At 40.4% G+C, this 27,910-nt stretch overlaps 1 protein-coding gene and 1 long non-coding RNA gene across 2 annotated transcripts in view; one reads left to right on the plus strand and one right to left on the minus strand.

The window, feature by feature from the left end:
- Nucleotides 1–27,910, minus strand: part of LOC124282224 (serine/threonine-protein kinase NLK-like) — a 66,790-nt gene that overhangs the window by 33,210 nt on the left and 5,670 nt on the right. The gene's annotated exons all lie outside the window — the stretch shown is intronic.
- LOC124282225 lies at nucleotides 10,560–26,980 on the plus strand. Its single transcript, XR_006900101.1, has 3 exons — nucleotides 10,560–10,961; nucleotides 12,883–12,885; nucleotides 26,960–26,980. It is a non-coding gene; the product is annotated as an uncharacterized LOC124282225 (long non-coding RNA).

A 27,910-nucleotide genomic window follows, 5' to 3' on the forward strand; every position in this document is an offset into this window, starting at 1 on the left:
AGTAAAAACCTTTCAGAGGCATTTCTGTTAGATCATGAGTCTGAAGAGGAAGGAGAGCCCCAGTTAATGCAAGCTTTAAACATTTCCCACTTTGGAGAAACCCACATAAGTGTGTCAAGAAACTAAGGTTTAGAATCGAGGCCAATCTACGATCTGAACCCAGGACCAGTAGTTATGGTAACTTAGTGATACAACTGTCAACGAAACCTGAGTCCACAACCTACACATGCCGTGGATCACAAAACAGTCGAAAATTTAGGTCATATTTATTATATTTTATCATATATTTAAAGTGTGAAAGGCAGATTTCATAAGTTTAGTAAAGTGATATTTTCACAGCAATTGCAGAAGAGTTACATGTTCACTGCAGAGAAAATAACGCTGCCACATCTTTCTTCTTTCCCTAGTGTCAACATCTGCATTTCACCAAATGGATTTTGCTATTTGATGAACAGCCTGTCATGTAGAACACTCCAGCTGATAGAGGATTTGCTTTGTGCAACAGAGTAGCCTCGTCTACATCCGTTAGTGTTGAAGTTACCTGTTCCTGCACCTGTTTTCATTCAGTGCCATGTTTTTTGTTTAAAAATAGATTTTTTTATTGAACCTGTAAATTTTATAAAGTATAAATGACTGAGTTAATTAGGAACGAGCAAATCAGACTCACTGTAAAATATACAAAATAATTCTATTACAAGTATATAACAAATAGGTGAGTGGGTTTAGTTTTACGCTGCTTTTAGCAATATTCCAGCAATATCACGACGGGGAACACCAGAAATGGGCTTCACACATTGTACCAATGTGGGGAATCGAACCTGGGTCTTCGGCGTGACGAGCAAATGCTTTAACCACTAGGCTACCCCACCGCCCTATAACAAATAGGAACATATGTGTCAAGTGAAATATGATTTCTCTCAACTTGTGATGTTGGAGAGGAGATACTTCCCCCTGTGGCTAGGCCACTCAAGAATATATCGCCTTTTCCATGTCACTCAATGTGAGATAAATCATATTTTATCAAATATTCTCCGTCATATCTCCTCTGTACTTACAAAATATCGGAACAAACATGGTTAGATTAGTAGTCATCAGAACATCATTATCAATATGCACTACCCTCCAACGTCCCGTCAACATCAACACATATATATGCCATGCGTAGCGGAAGCTGAATTTGTTTCGTTTCCAGACAATATTATGTACCATAAAACGGCATTTATTCAGCGTATCCAGGACAGTTCCAGGCCTTAATCAGTAATTATCACACCAGCATGTCTAACTCAGAGCAGAAAAGCACTTGCTGACTTGACAGGGGTTACTTCAGCCTCCAGCACGCCAGAGATCGTTTTCAACTGTTATCTTGTGTCATCGAACAGCAGAGAATTAACAATGGAAGATTACAGTAGGTCAGTTTATCCAGAGGAACACACAATCTTTTAATATCATCCTTTTTGATCAGTAGAGAACTGACAGTATTTTACAATAACAGTTCAAGGGGTATTGAGAGGTACAGAACCAATAATTATAGTCATGTTATTATTGGTATAATTATAGTTCTGTAATTCTTAGTATATATAAGTATTTCACAGAAATCTTTGACATAAAAATGTCCTCTGTATTTTTGTAATTTTTTAATTTACTTATCTTCATATTTTCACAATCTTGAATGGTTTGGAGTAGATACAATACAGAGGATTAGAAGTCTACATTAGTGTGACTACAACTGGTTTAGGATTATAAGATTACACCAGTCAGGCCATGAAGGGGTACCAAGCAGTGTGTGAAATAGTCACTGGCTTGTACAAATACAGTCAGGCCAGTAAATCTCCAGTCTCCAATTTTCATGGGGTCATTTTATAAATATATCACTCTCTCCGACTTGTTATGTTATTATACACTTTTATATCATGCAAGTTTATGGCTTGATAAATATGTTTATCATAATAGCAGCTTAATGATGAAACCCATGTCTATATTCAAATTTCGGGCTTGTGAAATACTTTGTGGACTAGTAACTTTCGGGCATAGCAAAATTTGGAAACTATTGCGCAAACTGACATCAAGGACTTTCAGCTGCCATTGTTCTTCATGACGTAGCTAGACAACTGACAATTACAGCAGGTGAGAGGTCGAGGAGAGGTCAGGGGGCAAGCAGTGGTAAAACACAGGTCTAATTACTGCTTCCTGATGAAGTTCCCCGAACAGTTACATACATTAAGTGGCTTGCCAAGGACCTGTCTGTCACGCACTTCCTGTGTGGTCCGTCACACACGCGACCTGTCAGTGTGTCAGTGAGGGTTAACGACAACAGCGATATGATTGTAATAGCTATATTAAACTTATACCATGGAATGTTTATGAAGTTTATGCCACCTTGTATGCAGCGTTCAAAATAGCTACTGGCCCCCTAGCCAAATGCTAGCTGATTGTCAATCGGGCCAGTAATATATTATTAAACCTATCCCGAATGGCTAGCTGAAAATCTAAGATAATTTGTTTTATATTTAATGCACATGACTGTGATGAAATCAATTATCAAGGTGTTAAAAGTCTGTCCACAAAATTTTTCGTGATATTTATTATCTCTTGTCACAAGAAGATCACTTATATGAAAAATATTAACAGCGTTGCGCAAAACAGGTTAGGAACCCTTACAATACAAATGCAACATGATTGGCTAAGGCTCTGCTACTTTTTAACTTAACTCGGGGGAATGTGGGGAATCGAACCCGGATCTTCTGCGTGACGAGCGAATGCTTTAACCAGTAGGCTGCCTCAGTTTTGCGCCACACTCAGCAATATTCCAGCTATATGGCGGCGGTCTGTAAATAATCGAGTCTGAACCAGACAATCCAGTGATCAACAGCATGAGCATCGATCTGCGCAATTGGGAACCGATGACATGTGTCAACCAAACCAGCGAACCTGACCACACGTTCCTGTTAGTCGCCTCTTACGACAAGCATGGGTTACTGAAGGTTCATTCTAACTCGGACCTTCACGGGTCACCGCCCCCCAGCACATATAGAAGGAAAGCTGAAGCCAACATTGGTCACAGCATCATATCCCTTATTGTCAGCATGGTGGGGACAAACCAAGACTCCTGATACGTGATACGTGATACATGTTACATGCACAATGGACATGTCTCACTTAGGTGGCACAGATTTTTTGTAGGAACTAAAAAATTTAAGGAAAATCAAAAATTACTTTGCGCAACAAAATTAAAGAGTCCCAATCTGTCCAAATACAAGCCCACCTTGGTTATATATAAGCCCATGGATGGCCCTTGAACTCGTGAAATGCACGTCATAATTAAAGATCAATTTCTCAGAAATGAAATGACTTAATGAAACTTTCTACACACACCTATTAATCTGATTAGTGTTGGACAAGGCTCTAGTACTCCACTAGCAAACTGGGGCTTGATTTCCCAGAGGGATATCAAATGATGGCTGCCATCGATGTTGTACACTGGTTCTGGTAAGGCAAGAATTCAACATACACAGTCTTGAGACACTCGACTGAGGATATTTCATTCAATATTTGCCCTGATTTTTTTACAAATAACGTGCTATTGATTAGCTAAATTTAGCACTCTGCACAGATGTTAGCCATATTCTGAAATGGTTTGGGAAGATGGTTTTGCTAAAAGTTGGTGTAATGTAATATAACACTCATCTAAAATCTCATTGGTATGTTTATCCAATATAAGAAAATGATAAAGCTGTATAACATTGCAAGGATGTTCTCACATATCCGGAGCGCCATGATAGCACTTCTTGCCGCTAATGTTTACCACACTGACAATACCAATATAACCCTTGGCATGTTAGGCTATAAGTGCAATTGGTTATCACATGGCATAGGCGTCATACATATGTATTTCAAACTGATGGAGAGGTATGTTTTTAAGAAGTTGTGAAAGTGGGTGTTAAAAATTTTAAAATTGAATGAATCAGGGGTGTTTTATTCAAGTGTTGAGCTTTGGCAATGAAACACTGCTAGTCTACATCATATCATCACTTGTGAGTGAATGAGTGAGTGAGTGAGTGAGTGAGTGAGTGAGTGAGTGAGTGAGTGAGTGAGTGAGTGAGTGAGTGAGTGAGTGAGTGAGTGAGTGAGTGAGTGAGTGAGTGAGTGAGTGAGTGAGTGTAGTTTTATGCTGCTTTTAACACTATTCCAGCAATATCATGGGCTTCACACACTGTACCCACTGTGGGGAATCGAACCCGGATCTTCGGCATGACGAGCAAATGTTTTAACCACTAGGCTACCTCACCGCCCCTCACTGTCCCTCCCCTCACCTGTTTAGAATCCCATGTACCTGAAGTAGCTTCCAGCATAGTCTGTCAACAGCATTTAGACGTGACACACAAAAAGGCCAGAATTTATGGATGTCAACTTCTTTATTTTGAGGGACACTTTTCGCAGTATAGTCTTACTCCTTCACCTCCTCATGAAGTGAATTCACCTGATGAAGGTCTAAGTAAGAATATATGAAATGTCGCGTCCCTCAAAAAAAAAAGTTCACATCCATAAATTCTTGCCTTCAGCTTACAGTAACTCGTTAAACTTGTCTCAAATGTTTGTGAATGGATAAAAAAAAATTCTATAGGCAGCACAATTCAAAGATAGAAACAATATGACCTGATTAAAATCCCACATCACAGCCAAAGACATTTTTAATTGTTTCAGCCTAACCAACATAACACAACGTGTCGGCTAATGATTAGCCACAAACAAACATCTCAGTAATTATTAAACAGTAATTAATCCTGTATACAACACGTTCCTACATGAATGAACCAGCTATTTATGTACCACGGTCTCCACCTCTGCCACCTATCTGAGCAATGAAGCTGCATGGTTCATATGTAACACATCGCCATATTGGCACAATGCACGTGCAGCAATTTATACTCACACATACATAACATAATTGACTAGGATATGGTATCATCGACTCCTCCAAGCTGTCTCCCCAGCCGGAGATGTCTTGACAATGTACAAAGCAGGACCACATCCTGGGTGGGTTGGACGGTAGGTGTAGTTGGCACAGTCTTCTGCTGTTAATGTCAGCGAGGACAAGGACAAGGGATGAGGATTGATGGGGGATTGGTGAACATCGTACAGAACATCACCCATAAGACTCATCTCGCATGAGCAATGCTAACATTTAGGAATATGGCAGTAGAAGAAAATTCAGGTCATGTCGAGTAAATTATTTACAAGCTGTTACATGAGTGCAAATTACATCATTTGTAGACTGTTTGGTGGAAGAAAGGCTGTTTCAGCAACCTGGTATACAGCATGGTATCATACAACGACAGCCTATGGGTAAATTAAGGGGCTGTCAGGTTGCATTAATGTGCATGACTTCACAACGTATGGATATTGATGCAATCCATACAAGCTGGCAATGTAATGATATGCTATCATATTTGTATATCAACACCGCTATACTGGACCGATGCATGATCCATGGGTATGAAGCCTTTTACCAAAAGGATCAAACAACTTGAATTTTTAGAGTTCTTTCTTGCTCCTTAAAAGGTTCTGGCCTAAACAAAGAATATTTTCATATTCTGCTCATCATTTATAATGTCCTTTATAGCTTGTTGCTAGTGAGTGAGTGAGTTTAGTTTAACACCACACTCAGCAATATTCCAGCTACATGGCGGCAGTCTGTAAATAATCGAGTCTGGACCAGACAATCCAGTGATCAACATCACGAGCATCAATCTGCGTAATTTGGAACCGATGACATGAGTCAACCAAGTCAGTGAGCCTGACCGCCCGATCCCGTTAGTCACCTCTTACGACAAGCATGGGTTACTGAAGATCAATATTCTAACCCGGACCTTCACGGGTACTTGTTGCTAGTAGTTTGTAGAAATATTGTATTGTATCAGGGTATTTATTTACATATTTATTTATTTGAAGCAAGCTAATAAATCATATGCAATATACCATTTCCTGGGTGAGAAGAAAGTGTGAATACATTTGTAAAAATATTCACATGCATATAATCACAATGAACATAATCGAAACCACATTATGATAAAGGTTTCCAACACATATTGATATCATTTAGTAAATTTCTAACATTGCAATACATTTAACATGGTTAATGCCTTGACGCTTATCTCAAGATCAGTTGTGATATTGGCAATCTGTCAGTCAATCCTATACAACAGGATGTGACACCAACAGCACCTCCTGATCTACATACCAACATAACGGAGAGATACCAACATAGTGGAGAGATAGATTACTGTTATGTTATCAGTTGAACAATTTTCTTGCCAGCCATATACACTACCTAATAACCGAGTTATTCAAGGAAAGTTACATATCTGAGATACTTTCATGTGCAGGACTTACGGAGAATAAAACATTAATATCCTGGGGAGTATTCAACTCGTATTCCCCGAGGTGAGAAATGATTAGATAGTGCATGTTATTGACTTAATACATCACTGTCAGATTAAGTGTTGATCATAACTCCTACAATATATATGAGGAGTCTTATATACGCCTTACAAAATGTGCAAGTCTGCATATTACACATTGTATTCACCTTTGTTAGAGCAAATAAAATAATTGTTTCTTTCCCTCTGAACAACAGGAAGAGAAACCTTTTAAAATGTCCCACTAGACCACAGGACCAGTGAGTGGACAATAATTAGTGGTCCTGGGTGTACTTCACTGGTCCAAAATAACATTCGTAGATTTACTTGACTATCAATACAAAATTCAGTGGCCACCAGGACCACTGCAACTTATCATTCAGTGGTCCTGATGAATTGTTACTAGCCAGGGACCAGAGGACCAGTGTAAATTTTGCACACTGAACAAGACATTGTTTATCTTCTGCACTGAGAAATGACAGAGCTATATGATGCTGACTGTTAAGAAACCAACACTAGCGAACCAGTGGTTGATATTATGACAACAATCCATGCCTTTGAGGGACTCCTATCAACAAGTCAGTGAGGCTGAGCGTCCAGTAAAGCAAGGCATGCGCGACAGGGATCTGTATAAAACTCTTCTGCTTACCTGAGCACATGAAACACATAACCAGGTACACACGTTTCTCTTTGTGTTATTGGGTGTTTGCTTCTTGTTTGTTTTGTCTGGGGGAAAGGGAGAGAGAATTGATTCTGTATACACTCCTGAGGAGAGTTAAGTCAGACTATGGATCGTCATCAACAGCAGTGGTTGTTAGCTGCACAACAACGTGAAGATAGCGCTGACGAGGAGCAAAGGTGAACACCTACAGAGAGACAGTCACGTAGTAGATAATCACATTATCTTGTATACGCTGTAGCGTGGTGAACTTTCTCACCTGGCCGAGTAACCCCTCATGTCCTCATCACATTAACACACATTTTAACTGGTGACTTGCTGATAGGATACGACTCACACACATCCCCGTAGATATCAGTCGGAGCATTCCAGACACTCAGACCATCTTCCCCCAGCATTTGTTTGTCCCACATATAGTAATTATTAAAAATTGTACGTTAAAACTAAATTAGATGTGTATAAAGGTACAGCAGACTATGATTATAAGAATATCAAAGGGAAGCTTACGATATATCCTTCAATGCATAAAATTCCTACTCGACCAAAAAGAAAAGTTTTAAAAAAAAAGCCTTAAAGTATCCTTACAAATGTTTCCTGATCTGACTTTTTTAGGCCAAAAACTAACAAGAATATTTGTATTTTGTGTATGAAGTAAGAAATTTAACTTTAAATGTTTAGCCAAAAAGGAAAATCTCAATCCTTTTGGAAATAACTAGCTAAATGTAACGAGACCTGTTGACAAAATATTACTGTAAATTGAACATTTTTAAACATATTCTTTTGTCAAATGCAGTTTGGAATATTATTTCATTGAAGAATTCAGATTATTATCATACCAACATAGAGCACTAGCAAGGGTACAACATGAATTCTTTCCTGAATACTGCAAAATCAGTAAGACACACATGTGAGTATAAAAAATTGTCTCCATTCTTTCTCAATCCTTATGACCTCCCAGTTAGAAAACCAGTGTCACATCATTCCAACCTTACATCACGACATTTAAATGGTGTCAATAATGCCATCCTGATGACGTAAACAATATGATTTTCGCAAGTGACATTTGCACTATTTTTAACACTATAGCTTATGATAGATCTTATTACACACTTACATCAAAACCATCCATTGATCATGAAGCTGTTTTAATTCTTTTCAATATTGCACAGGCAATCAAATGCTTAACGAGAACATAATTCATTTACTTGCGGTCAATACTTAGGAAATAGCAGCTCATTACCCAATCAGACCCAAGGCTAGTATAGATTTAGGCGGAGAACCAATCATTCAAGTCTCCAATACTGTCTATTATACCTCTAACTTTCCATATAATGTATGGCACTGCCAAATACCTGTATACATGATAGATATGAACTTCTTGGAATTTTCAGTTTTCATACTACCAGTGTCTAGAGAACTGCTTCTAAGGCTAGTGAGTGAGAAAGGTTTTACCCACTTTTAGCAATATTCCAGCAATATCACAGTGGGGCACACAAGAAATGGGCTACACACATTGTACCGATGTGGTTAATGGAAGCTAAGCCTACTGACATGGGGGAGATAGGTGCTACACGTCATATACATCAGAACACCATGAGAGGCCTTCAAATATTTCATTTCAATCTTAGCGTTAAGGTGATTATAACTCTCATACCGTACTATAGACCTGTGACATTTGTAGTGCTAAGGTTGTTTTGTACAACGGAACCCTGGGTGCAGTGATACAGGGATAGCTTCAGTACATCAATTTCTACTAGAAGTAGGACCCCTTCTGCAGTACTGACAGTATGAAGTCGTCTTAGCGTTAAGGTAATCTTAACTCCTGTACCTTAACATAGACAGTTGTAACGATATGGCTGCATTGTACAATGGCATCTACTGATCTAGTTCTGTCCATTGTAAACATTATATCACTCAGGGGAGGGTGACCAGAGGTTTTCGGTGAGTGAGTGAGTGAGTGAGTGAGTTTGTTTGGTTTTACATCGCTTTTAGCAATATTCCAGCAATATGACAGCATGGGACAGAGCAAGTGGGTGGGTTAGTGAGTGAACAGAACGTTCACTATATTTAACAATATTCCTGCAATATCCTGGTGAGGACACCTGCAATGGTGCATTGTGGGGAATCAAAACTGGGTTTTCTGCTGGATAACAGAACACTTCCACGGCTAACCACACAGCCCCATTACATAATCACACCATATAATGTTATCACAACAATCTATTAGTAGTCTGGGAAAGGTCCTGGAACACCAGCTTGTCTTACACACCGACCATCAGGTCACGGCGCTCCCAGTACAAGCGAGTACAGCACGGAATAGAAGTATTACACCACCATTATCACTGGAAAAAATACACGGTCATCAAGCATGTCAGACAATCATTTAGAAAACACTAAATGACCTCATCTAAATATGACACCATCATAATCACCAGTTCTGCGTGCGACCACTCGCTGTGACTGTTAATGATCCTGCTGCCTTCAAATCTGTTGGAATCCAAAATAATCCTCGTTTCAGTTTAACTTTCCCTTTTCTAAAGAGTCCTTACAAGTCAGTCAGCGAAGTGTGTAAAGTTGTATGAAATCATCTCAAGACTTGTTTCCATGCTCAACAGACGAATGTCAAGATTTCTTTCACTGTTTCAGCATTGTCCTAATCTACTGTGGCGGAGTGTTTGTCAATCACCATTCAACCACAGAGCCTGGTTCGGAGGAAGAGCATTACACCATAGATCCACAGTACAAACAGATATCTAATGTTAGGCTTTCGTTTCATCAAATGTCAGATTACTGTCTGAGCTATTCACATGCATGATATTTTCAACGTTCATGTACTTGTTCCTCAGCACTAAAGGACATTGCGGTTCGTTCTATATTGATCAGCAAATACAGGATATCATCATCAACCTAAGAATCACACCAGACCATCATTACCAATATCAAGCCTGTCTGGATATAGGTAACAAGTAGTGTGTACTCAAGACAAAATGTGAAGACATAACTTAAAGGGAACATCTCATTCACTTTTGGAATGCCCATGGAATCCAAGAGTGCAAGTTAGGCAATTCTGTTTGAAAGAGCATATGCAGACCACTAACAAAGTGTTCAAGGCTGACCAACACAAACCACGTCCAGTATAAACAAAGGACACCAGTATCAGGGCTCGATTTAAGAGATGCTAACCTACTTGCACCAGGTAAACCTAAGATAAAAACCTAGTCTCACCAGCCAAATTCCAGCTGCACTGCTTTTATGGCATTATGTAATAAATGAAATATGCTATTGGATTATTTTTTAGATGTTTTATTTAGAAGTTTACCCACTCAAAAATTGACTAATAACTACGTTGCACTTTGTAATATTGGATTGCACCAGTGCAAGTAACAAAGCACTAAATCAAGCCCTAAGTACTCGAGACAAAATGTGAAGACATAACTTAAAGGGAACATCTCATTCACTTTTGGAATGCCCATGGAATCCAAGAGTGCAAGTTAGGCAATTCTGTTTGAAAGAGCATATGCATACCACTTACAAAGTGTTCAAGGCTGACCCACACAAACCACTTCCAGTATAAACAAAGGACACCAGCTCCTTTAAAAAGTGCAAACTCAGCATCTTATGTAACAGTGAGTGAGTTCAGTTTTACCACGCCGTTTTTCTTATGTAACAAGGTCTTTTTATCAAGAATGAGTGAGAGACTGCTTCTTTAGCATCACCAGCAAAATAGCAACTCTGTGTGTCATAGCTATTGAAACACTGCATAAAGAAAAGAAAACCAGAAAACAGATTTTTCAAACAAAAATTTCTCCAACTGGACAAGTCACTATCTGCAACTTCATGGTTTTAGCAAGATGTCCACACATGTAGTTGCAGTGAATCTGTTCATGTTTTGCAAGTGTGCTGCAATGTAAGGAAGTGGCGTCCTGGCAATAACCTCCCTGTGTACAGCAGCAGCTGGGTATGTAGGTAGCTGTCTAGTCTGTCTCACAGTCCCTAAACCATATTATTTCCCCTACTGCCTAGCCCTCCATGCAATGCTAAAGCCCTAAATGAAGCAAGTCTAGATTTCTCCAGGTTCTGAATCTCTGGTCCCTGGGACTTCTTTTCAATATAAATGGGTTTATCTGTTACGATCAAAATTTTTTTATTCAGAGACTAAGCATTAGTCTAGTAGCTGCCATCTGTTATCACTATGCCGTTCCCTCCGGCAGTTGTGGTATCCCCCTGCATGGGCTTCTTCATCCACTTCACCGTCTGCGGCCGCGGCTGCATGAGTCATGCTAATAGTACATAGCTCTACAGCCACACAAAAACACTTCTGGAAATAGATGCGAGACGTACCCACCACACGGTGATTATTTCTAATATTTCCCCATGTTGTTCCCTGACAATATGTTTATTAATACCATATTTTTTTGCTTGTTACAAACTCAGCAGCTGGCAAGTTAATTTTGTTTGGCTTTGAATTACAGTGAGTGAGTTTAAGTTTTTCGTCACATCGGCAATATTTTGAATTACACACCAAAATGTTTAGTGTGTATATTATCAAGGAAATATATCCTCCCAAAATATATTGCAGTGTTGCTTTCTCTACAAGTTATTTGCAATGATGGTCAAATTACAGGGTTATAGATTTGCATTTGCTGATTAAAGTGCAGGAATTGATCTGATTCAAACTTAAGTTAAATGCTATAACTATTTTAACAAAGATATTCTGTTTCAGCAATGTGAAAGCTAAATCTGGAATGTTAACTGTACGAAGACATAGGAAAAAGAGATATGCATCTGTGATAGCTGCATCTACTGAACCAAGAACCATTTTCATTATTCATAGAGCCATCAAAATTTTATAAGAATCAATAAGTGGACAAAAAATGGTGGTCTTCAAGATGTTCTAGTGGCTGTTGCTGCTGCTGCAAGATGTGACGCTGACATGGATGAAGCACATCGATGTTGTAGGGATGAGGACTGAGAAATTGTGATCATGTATAGTTGTGTGCAGCCTTTATGCCACAGGTGCTGACTAACAGTATCAGGGCTTGATTTAGTGCTTTGTAACTTGCACTGGTGCAACCCAATATTACAAATGCAACCTAGTTATTTGTCTAACTTGCACCAGGTGCAAGTCAATTTTTGAGAAATATATCAACAATAAATCTAACATTACAAGCATAATTATGTCAGCTCATTTTTCTTCTAAACTTTGAATAATTTAATAGCATATTTCATTTATTACATATTGCAATAAAAGCAGTGCAGTTGGAATTTGGCTGGTGCAACTAGGTTTTTACCTTAGGTTGCACCTGGTGCAAGTATGTTAACGTCTCTTAAATCGAGCCCTGAGTATGCAGTACAACCACAGCATATGACAGGGTGCGAAATTTACGCTGGTCCTGTTGTCACTGGCTAGTAAAAAATCATCAGGACCACTAGATGATAAGCTTGCAGTGGTCCTGGTGGACAGTGAAATTTTAAAAATAAATCTATGAATGTTACTTTGGACCAGTGAAGAACAGACAGGACCACTAATTATTGTCCACTCACTGGTCCTGTAATCTAGTGGGAAAATTCGAAAGGTTTCTTTCCCTGCGTATGTGATGAGCACAAAGCATACACAATGAGACTAAGGAAAATGACAGTTGTGGACAGGATATGAGGATTGTATGCAACAGAGTATGTAATATGGAGTATGTAACATAGAGTATGCAATACGGAGTATGTAACACAGAGTATGTAATACAAACATTATGTAATACAGACAGTTTGCAATACAAACATGTATTACAGAGTGTGCAGGGTGATTATACGCTATGAAGTATGACCAGAGTATTAATATATTCAAATATTTCATTAAGCATCTCTTAATAGGATTAATTAATCCAGAGTGTGAAAATGTGAGATTCTCAAAACCACATGATTTCCTGAACTTGATTTAAAGTTCAGTCAGTTCTAGCCGAAGTTGTAACTGCAGGGACGGATACCAGATATAGCCATGCCCAGGACAATGTGGACAGCAATAGAAGCAAACCGTCAACACTTGACCTTTCGCCTCCTACCCCTGGCCATGCCTCGGCTTTCAGGGGTAACAAAGGGCTGACCCCATGCCTCCTCGAGTCAATAATACCTCACTAGGTCTGGGATCGGCCACAGAGTGGAGACAGGTGAACCGTGTTGCCACTGACAGCTGGTGTAGGTGGAAACGTGTCTCAACCTGCTCCTAGGGGGAGCTATTCAAACTCGTTAATGGGGTATATACTCTGGCAGGCTGGGTTGGAAAGAGGGATGGCTTGCTGGAGATTATACACCGGACTGGCTATTACGGATAATTCAGAATGTCTACAAATGATAATGCTCCACGCTGGACATTACATATGGATTAGGATAGATTTCTGACACTCATGATGTACCCCACCTGTTCTTAAAATGATTTTTGAAAGATAGCATGCATGTCAAACTCAAAAAGAAATTCAGAAAAGATCCATATGCAGGAAGTTCATTACTATTTATCTTTACAAAATTTTGGCTATGAATTGGTCAGTTAACAATGGAATGATTTAGAGAAAATGTGTTTTCAAACAGCTTGATTCGATTTTCAACATTTAATTTCCTAGTTGATATAAAAGGAATTGATTCAGAACCTGGAGAAATCTAGACTTGCTTCATTTAGAGTCTTACCACTTCAGGGAGGGCTTGGTTGTAGGGAAAATAATGTGGTTCAGGGACTGTGAGACAGGCTATGATTCTAATACCTTCATTTGGATATTCACATAACAAATGCCATGCAGTATGTACATTTAATACCTACGAAGGCGAAAATATTGGGGTTCATATTTTTCATACGATGCCCTAGGGCAAAATATCTCATTGTCATGGTGACGTGACGTCATGAACAATGCTATGATGTCACGTTTCTTCTGTGAAGTTCTACATGCAGTGACGACGGGTAGACAGCCTATGTTTGAAAGTAGATTTGGGTTTAATTTCCTCAATTTGACGACTTCGGTAATAAACAGAATATTATATTCGTGCCCATATCATACTATGTTTACGACACTCGTGCTTAAATAACGGTATATCCACCGCTCTCCTTCGGAGAAATACCAACATTTAGGCACTCGTGTCGTAAACATAGTATGACATGGGCACTCATATAATATCCTCTATATATTCAGTTAATCCTTCACACAAACATGTGCTGTACAGATGTCCCAATGGAGGACAACTACCACACCATATTGTCAAAGAGACTCAGCATTACTGCCACAGTGGCAGTAGAACTGGCCAATAAATTCTAACTTGTGGCATAGCAAATAAATGTGGGAGGTTCGCTCATAAAACACTCAACGTTATAAAGTAACTCTGAGTTATTAATGTCAATTCAGCGAAAATAACTTAGAGGCTATAGGTGTTATCAGTTCAACACTTGCGCTATGGGCAACGATTCCTTCACTCTCAGCCATTTATCTCTGCAGAGTTTCCGGGGCAGAATATTATATATTCCAGAGTCCTCATCCTGGTCACACTGAAACAGGACAGGTGGTCACTATGGCAACTGAATCCATATCCTGATACCTATCTGCATGGACAGATCATCATGCACAGTTGAAGTCAGACACTTGCTCCTTTTGTTCCCAACACTAGGAGAGAGGACACCCCTTTTGTTCCAAACACCAGAAGAGTGGACACCCCTTTTGTTCCAAACACCAGAAGAGTGGACACCCCTTTTGTTCCAAACACCAGAAGAGTGGACACCCCTTTTGTTCCAAACACCAGGAGAGAGGACACCCCTTTTGTTCCAAACACCAGAAGAGTGGACACCCCTTTTGTTCTAAACACCAGGAGAGAGGACACCCCTTTTGTTCCAAACACCAGGAGAGTGGACACCCCTTTGTTCCAAACACCAGGAGAGAGGACACCCTTTTGTTCCAAACACCAGAAGAGTGGACACCCCTTTTGTTCCAAACACCAGGAGAGAGGACACCCCTTTTGTTCCTAACACCAGAAGAGTGGACACCCCTTTTGTTCCTAACACCAGAAGAGTGGACACCCCTTTTGTTCCTAACACCAGAAGAGTGGACACCCCTTTTGTTCCAAACACCAGAAGAGTGGACACCCCTTTTGTTCCAAACACCAGGAGAGAGGACACCCCTTTTGTTCCAAACACCAGAAGAGTGGACACCCCTTTTGTTCCAAACACCAGAAGAGTGGACACCCCTTTTGTTCCAAACACCAGGAGAGTGGACACCCCTTTTGTTCCAAACACCAGGAGAGAGGACACCCCTTTTGTTCCTAACACCAGAAGAGTGGACACCCCTTTTGTTCCAAACACCAGAAGAGTGGACACCCTTTTGTTCCAAACACCAGGAGAGTGGACACCCTTTTGTTCCAAACACCAGAAGAGTGGACACCCCTTTGTTCCAAAACACCAGGAGAGAGGACACCCCTTTTGTTCCAAACACCAGAAGAGTGGACACCCCTTTTGTTCCAAACACCAGAAGAGTGGACACCCCTTTTGTTCCAAACACCAGAAGAGTGGACACCCCTTTTGTTCCAAACACCAGGAGAGAGGACACCCCTTTTGTTCCTAACACCAGAAGAGTGGACACCCCTTTTGTTCCAAACACCAGGAGAGTGGACACCCCTTTTGTTCCAAACACCAGGAGGGTGGACACCCCTTTTGTTCCAAACACCAGGAGAGAGGACACCCCTTTTGTTCCAAACACCAGGAGGGTGGACACCCCTTTTGTTCCCAACACCAGGAGAGTGGACACCCCTTTGTTCCCAAACACCAGGAGAGTGGACACCCCTTTGTTCCAAACACCAGGAGAGTGGACACCCCTTTTGTTCCCAAACACCAGGAGAGTGGACACCCCTTTTGTTCCAAACACCAGGAGAGTGGACACCCCTTTTGTTCCAAACACCAGGAGAGAGGACACCCCTTTTGTTCCAAACACCAGGAGAGTGGACACCCCTTTGGTTCCAAACACAGGCAGACACCCCCTACACCTCTTTTCAAAATTACAAACTTACATATATTACATAGACTAAGCGCTAGTATAGGATACAAGCAGACCATCACATTACATGTTGCAGCTTGTAACACAGAGCATCAGCTAGACTTACACAAGTCTCTAAGGTAATCATTAATCATTTAAATAAAAAATTCTAGAAATATAAATAACAGACTGCCATCCACTTATCTAGACTTGCCTCCTTTAGGATAGAATTAACAGGCATCCACGGGCTTGTCATTCAGTACAGCCTTGGAGCAAGGCTAAGCATCATCCAGTGACATGATCCACTGTCATCCAGAGTGACGTACCTGCACATACCATCATGTTTCCCTCTTGTATCAATACTAACCATGGCTTACATTATTCAGGAGTCAAGAGTCAAGTCAATCACAAGTTGGTTGTAACCACAAGCTGACAGCAGCACAATCCAATTGGGTCCCAGAAGGCTTGTAATTAATGCATCTGTTCAACTGAGTTATCAGCCTGACACAAATTGACTCTGAAGGTCGCATGTAGTTCATTGTACCCCAGCTGATTCTAGTTGCTGGCACTAGTTCCATGATCAACATGGATCGTCATAGCAACCTCTTCTTAAAGAAATATTACAAATTAAACTGTCCACGATCAACAAGGATCGTCATAGCAACCTTTTCTTAAAGAAATATTACAAATTAAACCGGTCCACGATCAACAAGGATTGTCATAGCAACCTTTTCTTAAAGAAATATTACAAATTAAACTGGTCCACGATCAACAAGGATCGTCATAGCAACCTTTTCTCAAAGAAATATTACAAATTAAACCGGTCCACAACTATCGTCATAGCAACCTTTTCTTAAAGAAATATTACAAATTAAACTGTCAACGATAAACAAGGATAAACAAGGATCGTCATAGCAACCTTTTCTTAAAGAAATATTACAAATTAAACCGGTCCACGATCAACAATGATCATCATAGCAACCTTTTCTTAAAGAAATATTACAAATTAAACCATCCACGATCAACAACTATCGCCACAGCAACCTTTCCTTAAAGAAATATTACAAATAAAACTATTACCAGTTGATGGCTTTCTTTATCATGTGACAACCCCCAAAGATCAGTGTTCAATGTTTCCCCCTAAGGAAATTGCTTTTTAATCAACAAATGACTTAATATGCAACAAATGACTTAATATGCAACGGTTAACAGAAAAGATCCCTGTAAAGGAAGGTTGTTTCAGGTTGAGTGGAGTTTAAACTTAACGATTCAGCATTATATGATCTTCACAACAAATGAGACCAAGTTTGCACATGTACATAACATTGTTTCTGGAGACTAGGAGCCCAGGTACACAGTTGCCTGAGGAACTAATGTGCATCCAGATGGATTATTGTTGCTGGGAGAGACTGGCAACAGCCTAGATGGTCCTTACAGCCTGATTTCATTATTGACCAGGGTTCCATCTCAGTGTTGTCAGCTGTGACCTTGTAATGAACTCATAGCCCAGTGGCCGCAGATCATCACTAGTTCACTCATCGGACACACATGATAAATACATGTTCTGGGCTGGTGACGCTGAATGAACACAGTTCAATATGGATGAATACATTCATGACAGTTGTGTTCAAATCAGTCTCACAAATGTTTACAGTGTATACAGAGTCGGGGCCAACAGTTCAGGCTGAGTGGCCCTGAAGAATGTATAGATCTGTGGAAATCATAATGGATAGTTATGGGTAAATTCCCATGATCCCTTGCGAGATAAAGAAAAGGAAATGCTATGTCTAGGTTGGGAAAGATGATAACAAAGCGTACCCTTAAACTCACAGAGCATCTCTCTGGGAATTGCTTGAAAGGTTAGGCACATTATGATGAGTGCTCAGAAACTGCTGGATTTAATATCTGTCAATTATATCTCTGTCAAGATGGCCAGGCTAGGGAGATATCGATACAATAGATGTCTAAATCCATATCTGGCCACAACATTGGAGCTTTATTACTGGGATTATTGTTTTGAACACACAAAAATGTTGGATTAATTTACAGTAATTATTTCTAATTATTGATAAAGAAAAAGCATTTTGCAAAATATTTTACAAGCAGCATCTTATAGCTGGAATATTACTGCGTGCAGTGTTAAACAACAATGTAGGTTGTTAAGCATGAAGAAAGAACCATATAGACTTCTCAATAGCCATGATAACATTTAACTGAGATACACATCTCCTTCTCCACGCAATGAGGTGAATACGATGCGTTTTACAGATAAATAGTAATGAATATGAACATTAATTCATGAATACTTTATTGTTAATAGCTTGGAATTAAAATAGCAAAAGTCGTGGAATTGCTTAAGTTGAAACATTTAAATGTTACACACTTCCATCTGTTTGACAAATATGCATAGATATTGTGTCATCTCTCTACAAAAGGTGTGAAAGTGAGTGAGTGAATGTAGTTTTACCCCGCTTATAGCAATATTCCAGCAATATCACGGCGGTAGACACCAAAAATGGGCTTCACACATTGTACCTATGTGGGAATCAAACCAAGGTCTTCGGCAAGACAACAAACATGAGTGAGTGAGTGAGTTTAGTTTTATACCGCACTCAGCAATATTCCAGCTGTATGGCGGCGGTCTGTAAATAATCTGGACCAGTGATCAACAGCATGAGCATCAATCTGCGCAATTGGGAATCGATAACATGTGTCAACAAAGTCAGTGAGCCTGACCACCCGATCCCGTTAGTCGCCTCTTACGACAAGCAGCCGCCTTTTGTGGCAAGCATGGGTTGCTGAAGACCTATTCTACCCCGGATCTTCGCGGGTTGACGAGCAAACGCTTGGAAGGTGTCAGATATACCTAAAACAATGGCCCTACATATGAACAGAACACCAGTCTCAATACTTCATGTCTAACATCCGGGAATTTCCTCAATAAGCCCAAGACATCACCCAAATGGTTTGGCGTCAGACTAATTTCATTGTAGTTTAAGCAGTTATGACCTCAGTGGCTAACAGGTATCGGAAAACACTAATTTACATTTGAACACACAATGATAACACACTGCCCCAGCAGGCTGGATATATAATACTTATAGCACAGACATTAGCAGGAACAATGACCCGTGTACAACATTGTATACATGTCTGTTCAAGGCTGAACATGTTCTCCCATGAGCTGGTAGTCCTAATGTCACTAGTAACCCAGCTGGTACAAGGTGGGGATATCTGTAGAGGGTACACACCTGCTACAGGGATATGTACAAGGTGGGATATCTGTACAGGGTACACACCTGCTACAGGGATATGTACAAGGTGGGATATCTGTAGAGGGTACACACCTGCTACAGGGATATGTACAAGGTGGGATATCTGTAGAGGGTACACACTTGCTACAGGGATATGTACAAGGTGGGATATCTGTAGAGGGTACACACTTGCTACAGGGATATGTACAAGGTGGGATATCTGTACAGGGTACACACCTGCTACAGGGATATGTACAAGGTGGGATATCTATACAGGGTACACACCTGCTACAGGGATATGTACAAGGTGGGATATCTGTACAGGGTACACACCTGCCACAGGGATATGTACAAGGTGGGATATCTGTAGAGGGTACACACCTGCTACAGGGATATGTACAAGGTGGGATATCTATACAGGGTACACACCTGCTACAGGGATATGTACAAGGTGGGATATCTGTAGAGGGTACACACCTGCTACAGGGATATGTACAAGTTGGGATATCTGTAGAGGGTACACACCTGCTACAGGGATATGTACAAGGTGGGATATCTATAGAGGGTACACACCTGCTACAGGGATACGTACAAGGTGGGGATATCTGTACAGGGTACACACCTGCTACAGGGATATGTACAAGGTGGGATATCTGTAGAGAGGGTACACACCTGCTACAGGGATATGTACAAGGTGGGGATATCTGTAGAGGGTACACACCTGCTACAGGGATATGTACAAGGTGGGGATATCTGTAGAGGGTACACACCTGCTACAGGGATATGTACAAGGTGGGATATCTGTAGAGGGTACACACCTGCTACAGGGATATGTACAAGGTGGGGATATCTGTAGAGGGTACACACCTGCTACAGGGATATGTACAAGGTGGGATATCTATAGAGGGTACACACCTGCTACAGGGATACATTACAAGGTGGGGATATCTGTAGAGCATTACACACACCTGCTACAGGGATATGTACAAGGTGGGATATCTGTACAGGGTACACACCTGCTACAGGGATATGTACAAGGTGGGGATATCTGTAGAGGGTACACACCTGCTACAGGGATATGTACAAGGTGGGGATATCTGTAGAGGGTACACACCTGCTACAGGGATATGTACAAGGTGGGGATATCTGTAGAGGGTACACACCGGCTACAGGGATATGTACAAGGTGGGAATATCTATACAGGGTACACACCTGCTACAGGGATATGTACAAGGTGGGGATATCTGTAGAGGGTACACACCTGCTACAGTGATATGTACAAGGTGGGGATATCTGTAGAGGGTAAACACCTGCCACAGGGATATGTACAAGGTGGGGATATCTGTAGAGGGTAAACACCTGCTACAGGGATATGTACAAGGTGGGATATCTGTAGAGGGTACACACCTGCTACAGGGATATGTACAAGGTGGGGATATCTGTAGAGCGTACACACCTGCCACAGGGATATGTACAAGGTGGGGATATCTGTAGAGGGTAAACACCTGCTACAGGGATATGTACAAGGTGGGATATCTGTACAGGGTACACACCTGCTACAGGGATATGTACAAGGTGGAGATATCTGTAGAGGGTACACACCTGCCACAGGGATATGTACAAGGTGGGGATATCTGTAGAGGGTAAACACCTGCTACAGGGATATGTACAAGGTGGGATATCTATAGAGGGTACACACCTGCTACAGGGATATGTACAAGGTGGGGATATCTGTAGAGGGTAAACACCTGCTACAGGGATATGTACAAGGTGGGATATCTATAGAGGGTACACACCTGCTACAGGGATATGTACAAGGTGGGATATCTATACAGGGTACACACCTGCTACAGGGATATGTACAAGGTGGGGATATCTGTAGAGGGTAAACACCTGCTACAGGGATATGTACAAGGTGGGATATCAGGGTAAACACCTGCTACAGGATATGTACAAGGTGGGATATCTATAGAGGGTACACACCTGCTACAGGGATATGTACAAGGTGGGATATCTATACAGGGTACACACCTGCTACAGGGATATGTACAAGGTGGGGATATCTATACAGGGTACACAACTGCTACAGGGATATGTACAAGGTGGGATATATATACAGGGTACACACCTGCTACAGGGATATGTACAAGGTGGGGATATCTGTAGAGGGTACACACCTGCTACAGGGATATGTACAAGGTGGGATATATATACAGGGTACACACCTGCTACAGGGATAGGGGTCACGGAGGGCGGTGGTGATTGATGGAGAGGAAATAGGGCATCATTTATGAATATTTTGTATTTAGGTCACGTCGTGTTTGATATTTTTTGTTGCACTTATGACCAGGAATAGCATCGGAGGAAAACACCTGAGTAGATATTGATGACTGCTATAAGATAAGGTGTGATGAATTGAGTAGATGTGAGAACTAACTTGAGACTGGAGAAGAAATGACCAAATTAAGGCGGTGGTGCTTTGAGAGCCGAGGGTGGCTGTGAAAGCTTGAGTTGGGACGGAGACATAATCACGATAATGGGGGACTTAGACAAGATTCAGATAAGAGGATCGGGTAAGGCATATCCAGGGGGTGTCTAGACAGACCGGTAGGTATGGGGCAGGTAGATGAGAATGTCGGCACGAGCTAAAACTGGGGAAGGCACAGGTAGGTGAGTGGGAAGGCACGGGAGAAGGCATTGATAGACAACAGGAAAGGCATGCGAGGGAAGGCACAGGTAGACGAGTGGGAAGGCATGGGAGAAGGCATTGATAGACAACAGGAAAGGCATGCGAGGGAAGGCACAGGTAGATGAGAGGGAAGGCACAGGTAGATGAGAGGGAAGACACAGGTAGATGAGAGAGAAGACAGGTAGATGACAAGAAAGGTACAGGTAGAAAACAGGAAAGGTACAGGTAGATGAGAAGAAAGGCACAAGAGGTTGAAGGCACAGGTAGACGAGAGGAAAGGCACAGGTAGACGAGAAGAAAGGCACAAGAGGTTGAAGGCGCAGGTAGACGAAAGGGAAGGTGCAGGTAGATGAGAGGAAAGGCACAGGTAGACGAGAGGAAAGGACAAGAGGTTGAAGGCACAGGTAGACGAAAGGGAAGGTGCAGGTAGATGAGAGAAAAAGCACAGGTAGACGAGAGGGAAGGCACCGCTTAATGCAAGGTATGGGAGATGAGTGGGAGATGAGAAGCAGGCATAGGTAGGAGATGTGGAATGTACTGGTACAAGCAAGGGTTTCAATACGCTCCTCCATCTCTGCTGTGACTGGCCTGATCTGGGAGCAGGGTTCAGCTGCACTGTTTACGTGCCACCAAGCTGGCCCTAGTCTACAGATTTCATTGATTCTTCATACATGCCTCAGGGCTGCTTCATTGTGCAACATCACATGTCATCTGGAGCTACTACAGCAATTCTGTCCTACAAGCTGTGTGCAATTAGTCAACCTTTAATGTACCATTTATGTCAGTATGTCATATAGAGAAACATGGCATTTAAATCTAGGCCTACAATTACAAAGCACATCCTAATTTGTTGTTAATTACACATGTGATAAGTATTGGGTAACATTCATTATTTAAATTAATTAGAAATACCCCCATTTTAGCTGATTAAATACAATGGCAAGTATCCATGTCAAACAGTCCTTACCACCGAGTTCATCATAACCTTGACATCAATAAACAATTAAACAGAATGTCAATAAACAATTAAAAAGAATGTCAATAAACACCAGACAGGAATGTACATGTGTGATAGGTTCTTATAACTGTTCATTTAGGGATTTATCTGTGATTCAAAATTCAAAGCTCTTGGCAGCGATTTCATGGGAATTATTTTGTTCAAATTTGGGATTTCTTTTAACATTCTTGGTTTCCTAAATTCTGAAGCATTCTAACATTGAATTTCAACATTTGATTTAAGTCAATTAGGCTAAACTCTTCCTCTATTTTGGTCATCTTGTCAGTGTCGTCACCTCTACAAAGATGTAACAGGAAGACATAGGAAATGTTTCAATACATTAAGAGATTTTAACGACACTTGCCTCAGGCCAAAAGTCTGCTTCTAATAAACATCTATATAGATTTCTGTTTATTAACACATACATTGTATCATCTAAATCAAAGATTTAATTAATTCAGAATACATATCAGATTTAGTCTTAGGCCTAAAAAACTGTTGTGGTTCCGAATACATACCGACACTTGAATTCTGGTGGTGGTCCAATATTTTAAAATAGTATGAATAGAATAAGATTCAGATACCATTGTTATTTCCTGGCACCAACGGCCATCGGCCATTCTCATAGAGAAGGTCGACATGATGGCCGCAAGAGTCATTGAATAAACAATCACTCATTGATAAATGTGTTATTACTTAATACTTTACTTTAATCAGAACCACAACATTATGTTTATTTGGCCTTAACTATCATAATCCTTAACAATTGTCACTGTGATTCTTCAATACAAGCTTTCACTAATCCTTCCTGTACAACTCAAACAAGACAAGTGGTTTTTGCTCATTGCGGTGATTCAGTGACACAGACAATTATCGTCTTAAAGGTCACCGTATACCAGAATAGAACAGAGGAAATTACTTCATCCTTGGCTTGTAATGTGTGCCATTTCCTCCTATACATTTGTCACTTTCAGTTATGCCTTCATGACGTGTTATGTGGTTGTGAAAAGGGGTTACCATATCATTATTTATCCAATTTTAAATGGATACAATTTCAAACTATAAATCTACGTTTAAGTAAAGTTGTGAATTTTTGTGATTCTTAGCAAAGTGTGAGTAGTATATGCAACACATATACCACTAATCACTGAGTCTTACCTCCGATGTCATTCAGTTTTACGTGGTCAAAACGTAATGTGATCATTCTTTTACAAACCTTGTTACTCTTAAATAAATATGAGTGAGTTTAGTTTTATGTAAATAATCAAGTCTGGACCAGACAGTCCTAGGATCAACAGCATGAACACCGATCTACGGAACTGGGATATGATGACGTGCCAACCCATTGAAATCTTTTTAACTTCCTATCAAAAATATATTTTCACCCTTAAAAGCCTTATACATCATGATATGAATCACTGTGTATGAGAAATTACTTGAAGAATTCTCAAAAGGTTGGTCAATCTGTTATAATTGTACTTGATTTTGTGTAATCTTCTCTGACCTATACTATTATATAGCTCATTATTCCTCTAGCTTTATACAAAAAATACCAGACTGATATCGATATGGATCATGTTTAAGACCAAGCCCAATCGAATAAAGTGTCTTGAATTTCATACACCATACTTACTTCTACTCATCTACTCAAGTTTGTTCAGCTGACAGCTGTTCAAAAACTATCTCATATTTCTGTCATCAAATTATCTCAAAACATATTATATATGAATCTGCTGCATTCAGCATAAAGTATTTGGACATTTACTGACAAATAAATTAATGTAGATCAAAATAGGTTACCATGGTTACCCATCAATCTTCAGTAACCCATGCTTGTCTCTACTCATGAAAATCCAGACTACAATTGGTCTTCAACCCATGCTTTTCATAAGAGGCAACTAACGGGATCTGGTAGTCAGGCTCGCTGACAAGGTTGACACATGTCATCGTATCCCAATGGAATAGATCAATACTCATGCTGTTGATCACTGGATTGTCTGACAGTCACCATATAACTGTGCAGCGTTTAACAGCAAACCAAACCAACATAAAGTATATGATCTACACATTCAAACAAATGTACAATCAAGTTGAGTGATGACATTGTTCATTATATACTGGCTGAACTTTGCAGTAAACATGTTACCTTTGCGGTATAATGTCAAGGCACGGACGTAGGTGAGGTGAGGTGAAATTGGGTTTAACATCGTGCTTGAGAATATTTCGCTCATATGACGACGTGCATGAGTGTGTATGTGTATGTGCGACTGCTTTTACTAGCCCAGACTTAAGCTGGTTTTATAGTGCTAGCCCACTGAGATACCATTCCGCAATGAAACATGAATACCCCACTCAGACACCTTATACTGACTCCGAGCCGACCAGCCCTTGTTGTACCCATTATGTCGAGAGCCAGGCAGGGACAAACAAGTACCATATTTTTACGTCTTTGCTATGACACGGTCGGGGATCGAACCCGCGACCTTCTGCTCTCCGGGCGGACGCTCTAACCACTACACCACGGAGGCGGTCCAAGGACGTAGGTAAATATGCAGGCACAAGATAGGGTGCTTGAGTCAATGAGTGAGTGGAGATGAGCCTTCGACAAAAATCTCACCCCATATCTCATATCTGTGGTGATCACTGTTCACACATTAAAGCCACAGACACAAAAACACTCCCTAACTTCACGAATATTTCTCACATCAGTCTTGTAGATCTAAGCCCAATTTCCAAAATAGAACCTATTTGAACATGATGATGCTATCTATTTCTCAACCCAGAACTTGAAATACAATATCTCAAACTCCAATACCAAGTTTAAAATGAGCTGTATCACTCTTAATCTCTCTCAAATTCACAAAACAGAATGATATGTAACAGTGCTTAAAGAAGCAATCAAGTGAGGAGGCCATAAACTGCTGTAATCAACTTGCTTGCCTACGTCGTCAATCAACCAACAACACCCCATCTTAACCACCAGACTACCCACTCACTTTTATCAAGTGACCTGACTTCATTCCCATTGTTTCAGCACATCACAGCCAGGCCAAGCAAATATTACGTTTAAGGTGTAATGTGTAATGTTTCAAAAGATGGCTTTAATTAAGATAAAACATACACAAAAGCGAACAAATGCAAAACGATTCCTGTTTATGGATAAATTAAAGCAGGTCAGGATGGGAAAGAGGGGATTCTTTCAACTTAAGAGTTCAATCAGAAAACATAAGTTGCACTGCCGAACTATGAACAAAGTGAAAAGATCAATGTCGACCCTCTTCAGTTCTTAACCTGCAGCCGCAGAGGTCTGACGTGTTCTGTTGACGCACAACACTGCCTGCTGACGGACCATGACAAAACAAGCTCCCGGTACAACCCCAGCCATCACAGGAATACCACCAACTCTCATCGATGATGCTTCAAGCAGGTCATTAAGGGATGTGTTTATCAGGCTGCCCAACCTATTAGACAGAGTCACATGGTCAACTGTGTACACGCAGTTGCTCAAACAAGGCCAATAAACCCAACACTAGGCAGAATAGCTTCACGGTTCTCATGGCAAATTAAGTTCAGTTTGCAGATTAGCCAATCCTGAACTAATTTGTGAAATTATTACATATCTATAATTGTATTAAGGTCAGAACGGGTTCTTATTGCCCATCTTAGTGTGACAAAGTATATATTAATGCATTAGCTCTTTAATCATGTCATCAGATTGAACATCTTATACTTCAAAGGAGTCATGAAACTGCTTGGAGTGTTGTCAATAATGCTAAAAAACATTGAAAACAGCTAATAATTTAAAGATTAGGTATAAGAGACCATTTGAACTTTGACATATGACTGTGACAGTATATCGACATCTCATTGACAACCAGCTATTTTCTTGATGTTAAATTATAGCACTGGCAAAAAGATATGCTAGTAGGAGTGAGTGAGTGAGTTTAGTTTTACGCCACTTTTAGCAATATTCCAGCAGTATCACGGAGGGGACACCAGAAAAGGGCTTCACACATTGCTAGTAGGAGATCTTCACATGCATAACACAGTAATTAATTTTTCTTGGGCATTATGTCAGTTTACTATCAAACTTACATATTTTTAACTATTTCTTCAGGATATTCTGTACAGACAAAACATTTCCAATCAAAATTGTCTGTTGTGTCTTAACAATTAGACTGCTTAATTGTGGGAAAGAGGGATTTTTTCTTAGTTTCTTGTAAGAAAATGTTCAAGTGGCATATGTCCACTGGTGTCAATGGATGCGAGTCCCACAAATCAGAACGGTTTGGCTGGATGTAACTGTGTACTTTATCAAGTAAAGAAGGATTGAAATGCCACAGTACATGGGTTCTTACTTATTACAATGAATCCAAGGGAATTGAAATTATGTTGATTTTCTTCCCCTAATGTTATAGGTACAATGTGTGAAGCCCATTGCTTGTGTCCTCTGCTGTGATATTGCTGGAATATTGCTAAAAGCAACACAAAGCCTCCCTATCTCACTTATAAATCTAAATGGGTGCTGGGATAGCCTAGTGGTTAAAGCGTTCCCTCGTCACACCAAAGACATGGGTTCGATTCCCCACATGGGTACAATGAGTGAAGCCCATTTCTGGTGTCCCCGCTGTGATATTCGCTGGAATAAAACTATGCTCACTCAAAATGATGAAAGGTGGGTTTGGACGGAAATCTAATTACTACTAATATATTAGGGATTGAAGAGGGCAATAGCAGTTGTATAAAAGTTTACTCCATTTACCAAGTGTATATAAGTACCTGTCAATAGCACCTGACCTCAGTGAAAATGCATGTATTGTATGCATACATATATCCAAGCTGACTGATGATGAACAGAGACAGCTGACTGCCACCTAAT

The sequence above is a fragment of the Haliotis rubra genome, unplaced genomic scaffold, assembly GCF_003918875.1.
Source record: "Haliotis rubra isolate DU_JTF1 unplaced genomic scaffold, ASM391887v1 Scf296, whole genome shotgun sequence".
NCBI classification, from domain to species: Eukaryota; Metazoa; Mollusca; class Gastropoda; order Lepetellida; family Haliotidae; genus Haliotis; species Haliotis rubra.